This window comes from Astatotilapia calliptera, chromosome 3, assembly GCF_964374335.1.
Source record: "Astatotilapia calliptera chromosome 3, fAstCal68.1, whole genome shotgun sequence".
Taxonomy (NCBI): Eukaryota; Metazoa; Chordata; class Actinopteri; order Cichliformes; family Cichlidae; genus Astatotilapia; species Astatotilapia calliptera.
The window spans coordinates 85179202-85187135 of record NC_137424.1 but is presented as its reverse complement, the minus strand read 5'-3'; the positions used below and the strand labels follow the sequence as shown (position 1 = coordinate 85187135).

General features: G+C 41.9%; 1 long non-coding RNA gene across 1 annotated transcript; it reads left to right on the top strand.

Annotated features, from left to right (window-relative positions):
- The first annotated feature begins 1856 nt into the window (after window positions 1-1856).
- Window positions 1857-7156, top strand: LOC145426037 (uncharacterized). The gene is made up of 2 exons (XR_013906807.1): window positions 1857-2168; window positions 5412-7156. It is a non-coding gene; the product is annotated as an uncharacterized LOC145426037 (long non-coding RNA).
- The last annotated feature ends 778 nt before the right edge of the window (window positions 7157-7934 follow it).

The following is a 7934-nucleotide window of genomic DNA, read 5'->3' as shown; positions in this document are numbered from 1 at the left end:
TTAAAAAATTAACTCCTTCAAATACCTGCAAGTCAATACTGACAGTGATCTCAGCTGGAGAACACAAGCAAACAGTGTCTGTGCTCTGATCCGTCAGCATCTACACTCTCTCTGGTTGTTTGGCGTTCACAGTGATATCATGATGATTTTTTACAGAGCAACAGTTGAGTCGATCTTAAGGTATGGCACTGCACGCTGGTTTGGTATTATTAATGAACGTACACAGCAAATTCAAAAGTGTTAAATGTTTTGGTGTTAGTAGTCTTCTTGCAAAAGTAGAGTTAATTTTACTCTAAGCAGAGTCACATTCTTTTAATGTAACTCTGAGGTGTAAAATGATAGTAGTTAAAATCGAGTGTTAAAAATGAGTGTTTCTCTGTCAAATCTGGAGGTGTTACAATGGAAACATTAACTCTTGACCTCTTAACTCTGAACTCCTACAGGGGCTATGACACCAACGGAGTAAATTCACAGACTCCGCCCCCAGCACCATAGGCTCCAATCGAAGCTGAAGTGAAGCCGTTTCAGCCGTTCTTTTCCAAGGATACAGACCTCTGGATTTTTCCCTGCTCTGGAGTGTTTGGAGAGACTGAGTTGAGTGAAGAGAAGTGTATTGTTTGGACCCCCGCAGCACCTGTGGAGGCCAACAGTCCAAAACTGATTTTCAAAGGTACCAAAGTACAAGCGTTTGTATGAAGTATGTTTCAATAAGGCAGTTTAAATATGATGTATGAGACACAGCCAGGGGCCCAGGGTTAGGCTGAATCCTAGACAACGATAAAAGTGTCATTATTAGAACGTTTTCTGGTAAACAAATACAAGGACTAGTGTTATAGCCAACAACACAAGTAGAGCTTAAGTGTCATGGTCTCTGTCTCCTTGGTGGACCTAGGTTTCAGGCTACATGTTGTTTTTAGTTTGTGTTTCTCTCTCCCTCTCCTGTCTCTCACCTGTCTGCCTGGGCGGAGCTCAGCTGGGCTCCGCCCTTGGCCCACGCACCTGCCGTGAACCTACCTGATGACCTGGACTCCTGGGCTATTTAAACTCAGGACTCAGAAGGCTTCTTTGCTGGATTGTTGAGTTACTCTTGTCAGTACAGTCCCGTTAAACCCTGTTTCTCGTGTGATGACTCTGTTTATTTTAACAGCAGTTCTCTTGTGCTCAGGTTCTCGGACTCGTCTGTACACCCGATCTGTTTCCCTAGTGGCGTGGAGTGAAGTGAGAGACCAAACAAACGTGTGGGAAAACAATACGAGAGGAGCGAGTGAGCGGAGCGTGTGTTGGACTTTCTCCCCTTTCCCCCGGACCGTTGCATACCCCTGCCCTGTACACCGTACATACTTTCACGTGGTGTTTTGTAAATAAATTGACGACTGCTATTCTAGTTGCGCTGGTCTGCGCCTGAGTCCATTTCCACCTGCGTGACATTAAGTTACCACAGAGGGAATGTGAACAATAAAACCTAAAAACAAAGATTCAGATTTAATCTGATGGGGCAATCTGTGTGTTGATGGGTTCATGGCCTTAAGTGGTGTGCAGTGTCTGTGCTGCATTCAGCTGTAATGCAGGGTCATCCTGAATGATTTTCCAGGAGGCTCATTATAACCCCGTGACAGGGCGTATGGGATGTGACAGACCTCTGGAGCAATTAATGCCCTGGTTTTATTGGCTGGGCATTCAGGCAGGATGTGCACCAATGGTGCATGTCCTGGGGGGGCTGAAACCTGCTAGCAAGGGCTCTCTGGTCAGTGTTTTTCATCTTTACCTGGCTAGTGGTCAAGGTATCCTTGGCTAAAGAGCAAGCTGATTTAAGGCAATTTCTCATTTTGGCAACATACTCATGTCCAAACCTCATGTCCAAACCCAGGTTCAGCAGGACTGAACCCCAATGATTCTTGCACTGCTTCATGCACAGCACACGACAGAAATGGGATGTCTTCATTCCACTTCCTGCCTTTATCCAGACAGTTTTTGTGGAGCATGGACTTTAACGTCTGCTGAAATCTTTCAAGTGCTCGCTGACTTTCAGGGACTTGGCAACTTTATAAAGGTGACAGGTAGGACAGTATAGTGCTACATCAGATTTGAGTCCTGGCCAGAAAAGGTGTTTGAGGACTTTGTAATAAGTTTTATTTATGCCCAAGTGCCCTGACAGTGGATGATCATCTGTTTAACCCTTGTGATGTCCTCCCGATTTGCATACAATGTGAGCCATCAGGGGTCAAAAGTGTCCCCACTTCATTTGACTGTTTTTTAAAGTATAAAGTATAAATTGTCAATCAATTCAGTGTTACACCTTAGTTTTACTTAAGACCAACACATTAACACAAAATTTACTCAACATTTTACATTTTAGGGCCACCAGACCTTCTTTACAAAAAATAAACCCTGTTTTTTTAGCGAAAACAAATTGAGAAAATTAAATATTTAATTGTTTAGATAATTTTGACTATCTGAATAACTAGAGAGTGCTGTATGTTGAACTTTAGTGAGAATTTTTTTTTTCAAGCGTTTATAAATTTTTAATGGCAGCAAATAATCACACTGGTGGTCCTCAGGGGTCAAAAATGTCCCCACTTCATTTGACTGTTTTTTAAAGTATAAAGTATAAATTGTCAATCAATTCAGTGTTACACCTTAGTTTTACTTAAGACCAACACATTAACACAAAATTTACTCAACATTTTACATTTTAGGGCCACCAGACCTTCTTTACAAAAAATAAACCCTGTTTTTTAGCAAAAACAAATTGAGAAAATTAAATATTTAATTGTTTAGATAATTTTGACTATCTGAATAACTAGAGAGTGCTGTATGTTGAACTTTAGTGAGAAAGTTTTTTTTCAAGCGTTTATAAATTTTTAATGGCAGCAAATAATCACACTGGTGGTCCTCAGGGGTCAAAAATGTCCCCACTTCATTTGACTGTTTTTTTTAAAGTAAAAAGTATAAATTGTCAATCAATTCAGTGTTACACCTTAGTTTTACTTAAGACCAACACATTAAAACAAAATTTACTCAACATTTTACATTTTAGGGCCACCAGACCTTGTTTACAAAAAATACACCCTGTTTTTTAGCGAAAATAAAACAAGAAAATTAAATATTTAATTAAATTAAATATTTAAAAAAAAAATTTTTTTTAAAAATTCTCACTAAAGTTCAACATACAGAGTGCTGTATGTTGAACTTTAGTGAGAATTCTTTTTTTGAACCATTTATAAATTTTAAATGGCAGCACATAATCACACCTGTGGTCCTCAGGGCTCAAAAATGACCCCGTTTGCTTTGAAGCAACAAGTATAAAATATCATCCATCTCTGTGTTTCAAGGTTTTATTCAACTTTATTCCAACTCATTGCCTGACAGTTTTCTATATTTTGGCATGGTAGGAGGGCATGAGTCTGAGTGAAGGCAAACTTTCATGAGGACAAAGGCGTGTCCATATTTGACCCAAGTGCAGGAGGAAGCTCAGGTTTATTCCTCTGCACTGGTCCCATCATGGACAGCATTCTTTCTGCAGTTGCAGGCCAAGGGGCATATACAGTAAACAAGCTGTTACAGGTGATTGTTTTCTTTTGGAAACCTGCAATGTTAGGGACAACTCGTGTCCTGACTGCAGGACAGACGGTTTGCCATTGCACACGAGCATGTTCCATGTACAGCTGGACCTGCATCACATGCTGCCCATGTTTTTGTCTCAAAGTTCCCTGGTTTACTTGGATGTTCTGTTGGAGGGGACAGAGTCCTCTGAAGGGGACTTGGTGCTCATACAGTCACATCAGTACCAGGATCTTACATCACAGCAGGAGGAACACCCACTTGTGTTTCAAGTCAAGTCAACACCAACACACATCATACACCTCAAATGGGAGCACGTTTGTGTCATGAACGACGATCATCTATTGTGTCTTTATCAAGAAATTATGTCCTTTTTGTGCTTCTATGATTAATCTTGTGTCAGCATGAAAACTTCTCTACCAGACTCAGGATGTCATAAACTGGCCGTAGCGACTCTACTGGATGCACGGCAGTAAGAATCAACACACCCACATATGCCTACAGCTGCATTCGGTCCATTTTTCTTCCTCTCTTGTTGTCCCTCCTTGTTCATCATTGAGTTGGCTGTAGAGCAGGTCATCTGCTAATTGGATGGTTGTTGGTTCAATCTCTGTGTGCTCTAGTCTGGAGTTCTTACCAAGGTGTCCTTGGGCAAGTTACTGAACCCCAACTTGGTCTCTGATGCATCCATTGGCATGTGAACGTTAAAAAGCAGAATACAAGCAGAATACACTGTGTATAATGCTTTCAGTACTCGAGTAGAAAAGCCACTGAAGGAGTATGGGACCTGGCACATGTGCTTGGACTGTGGTAGATCATCTTTCTCTGAGGCACATGAGAGAGTCAGGCATCGTCTGTCACTGGGAAGGTTAGAAGACCAGATCAGTGTTTCCTCACGTTACTGCAAATATTCCTCTGTCTCAGCTGATTCCTCTTTCCTGCTTCATTCTTTGTCTTCATCATAATTGAAATGGATGATGTGTAGTCCTCTGACACATCTTCTATTTCAGTTTCACATTCTGAAAATTCAAGAAACTTCAAGAAGCCCAGTCACTTTCTCTCCAAGCTCCTCAGACTACCATGTCCTGGATGCCTGAGAACCTACTTGAACATAGTTCAGATTCTTCATCACTTTTCTTCACTTCATAGCCTTCTTCCACTTCTGCAGGTGGCTGATGTGCTTTTTCAGAGAAAGGGTAGCATGTGCTCTAAATATTGACAATATTTTCTATATCTTCTAACCCTGGATCTTCCTGAACATTGATTCTCCCTCCTCATTATACTAGAGGACAATATGTGCTTTGTCCTACTGGTCATTGCTTTGCACAACATGGTAAAAAAAAGTATGCTCATCAAAGTATGCAAATCTCCAGTGCAATGGAGGCTTTTGAGGATACTTTCTGTGTATGTATTATTGTAGAGTCTACCTTACAATACGAAACACTTTGATGCGGCTGTTGTTGTGATTTGGCGCTGTATAAATAAAATTTCATTGAATATAGAGCACCTGCCTCCTCATTGTGCTGCCTGTTGTGGTTGTTATGACCAGTGCTTGACCCCACACATCAGTGATCCAAGATCAAAGATGTTTGAAAACAGTATGGTGTGAAAATACGGCTCTTTGCAACACTTTGTACTTTGGGGTCATTTTTGTCCACGAGGGCAGACAACGTTATAAAATTCAATAAAAACCACATAAATAAATCAAATTACTTGAAACTTATTCCAATCATTCATAGTATAGTAATGAATAACTTCTGTTATTTTCAGCCCATTTGATGAATAACAAATACATTTTTGATAGCAAAAGATTTCTTTAGAGGACAAAAATGACCCATGGACAACACAAGGGTAAAGCTGCCTACAAAATGCCACCAAAGAAGGTCACAGTCTGAGGACTGGATAGAGGAGATTATGAAATCTATAAATTATATGTCAGGAGAGCTTTCTAATATCTACAACAGAAGTTGCTATTGGACATGATGGGACAGATTAAAGAACTACAGAAACTAAATGAAGAAAAGGACAAAAATAGCCTTACTTGAGTCCCGAGGGCAGATCTAGAGCATCCGTATGAATGAGTTGATAGTAAGTGGATTGGAGACAAAACAGTGTATGCCAGAGCTGTAGTAGCAGAGGAAGGCAGTGAGCCTATAGAAGTTGACACTGGCAAATTTTCTGTTTTTTCAGTGGCAAGGGAATAACTATTAATAGTAAAAACACTGCGACTTGCCATTCTTTGCCTTGAAAAAATAACAGTGGAAACCATCTATAATAATACACTTTGTGAATAGAAAATCAAAAATGGAGCTACTAAGACAGGCTAAGAAGCTGAGAGGAACCTGTGTCTACATAAACGAGCATCTGACAAAGAAAAATGCTGACATAGCACGACAAGCACGAATACTAAGAAGATAAAACAAGATTCAATCAACATGGACTGCAAACTGCAAGGTCTACATCAAACTCTGCCTTAAGGAAGATCTCAGAAACAGACTCCACGAGGGTGGCATGAGGGCCTGACATCCACAGGTGAGGGTTGTGCTTGCAGCCCAACACTGTGCAGGACGTTTAGCATTTCCCAGAGAGCACCAAGATTGGTAACTTCGCCACTGGCGCCCTGTGCTCCTCACAGATGAAAGTAGGTTCACACTGAGCACATGTGACAGACGTGACAGAGTCTGGAGACGCCGTGGAGAACCTTCTGCTGCCTGCAACATCCTCCAGCATGATGGTTTGGCAGTGGGTCAGTAATGGTGTGGGGTGGCATTTCTTTGGGGGGCTGCACAGCCCTCCATGTGCTCGGCAGAGGTAGCCTGACTGCCATTAGGTACTGAGATGAGATCCTCAGACCGCTTGTGAGACCACTGCTGGTGCGGGTGGCCCCGGGTCCCTCCTAATGCAAGACGATGCTAGACCTCATGTAGCTGGAGTGTGTCAGCAGTTCCTGCAAGACGAAGGCATTGATGCTGTGGACTGGCCCGCCCATTCCCTAGACCTGAATCCAATTGAGCACATCTGGGACATCGTGTCTCGCTCCATCCACCAACTGCACCACAAAATGTCCAGGAGTTGGTGGATGCTTTAGTCCTGGTCTGGGAGGAGATCCCTCAGGAGACCATCCACCACCTCGTCCGGAGCATGCCCAGGTGTTGTAGGGAGGTCATACAGGCACGTGGAGGCCACACACACTACTGAGCCTCATTTTGATGTGTTTAAGGACACGACATCAACGTTGGATCAGCCTGTCCTATGTTTTTTCCAAATCCAAATCCAGGCCTACATGCATTGATACATTTAACTTCCATTGATAATTTTTGTGATTTTTGTTGTCAGCACATTCAACTATGTAAAGAACAAAATATTTAATAAGAATATTTCACCCATGCAGATCTGGGATGTCTTATTATGTATTCCCTTTATTTCTTTGAGCAGTAATATGAAAAACATATGGACAGTACCAAATGTCCATATGTTTAGAGGAGCCTGTAACGGAAGAAGTTACAGGTCTGTGAGAGCCAGGAATCTGGCTTGTTTAAAGGTGATCAATTACTTATTTTCTACCATAATCTGAAAATAAATTCTTTAAAATTCTGTCAATGTGATTTTTCTGGATATTTTCCCTCTTTTGTCTCTCATAGTTGAAATATATCTATGATGAAAATTACAGGCCTCTCTTATCTTTTAAGTGGGAGAACAATGGGTGGCTGACATCCATGGAAGCAGAACATCACTGACGCTGAATCCAGCAGAGTGATGATGGTGGGACAGTTCAGAGGTAGAAATAAATCCACTATAGGACGTGCAGTTAGACAGCTAACTAACATGAGGGTATATCAATGGCCCCGCCCCTCCCTGAGGCTGGTTCAGTTGGTTTCTTCCTGTTTAAAGGGAGTTTTTCTTTCCCCTGTCACTGCTTCACAATAAGAAAATAAAGTAAGAATAGAAGTCGATTTGTTTCTAATGCAGGACTTCGTGTCTGTTTGTAGTATTACCGTACTGCGGTGAAGGATCAGAGCACTGTGGGGGCAGGGATAGCTCAGTAGGTAGAGTGGTGGCCCCATGATCGGAAGGTCGGGGTTCAACTCCACTGAACGGCCACCCTGAGGTACCCCTGAGCAAGGTACTGTCCCTACACACTGCTCCCCGGGCGCTGCTAACACATACACATTACATTACACTTCTGCTGCTGTTCAGCTTTACCTGGTAACTGATGACTCAGCTGCTTCTGATTGGCTGCTTGCTGCAATAATCAGCTCTAGATTTTTATTTATGTATTTTTTCAGACTTTGTGTGGACAGGTGATTATTACTGATGTGACTCAAACCTGCAGGCTCCACTCAGACTGTCAGACTGGTTAAACTGGTTAAACT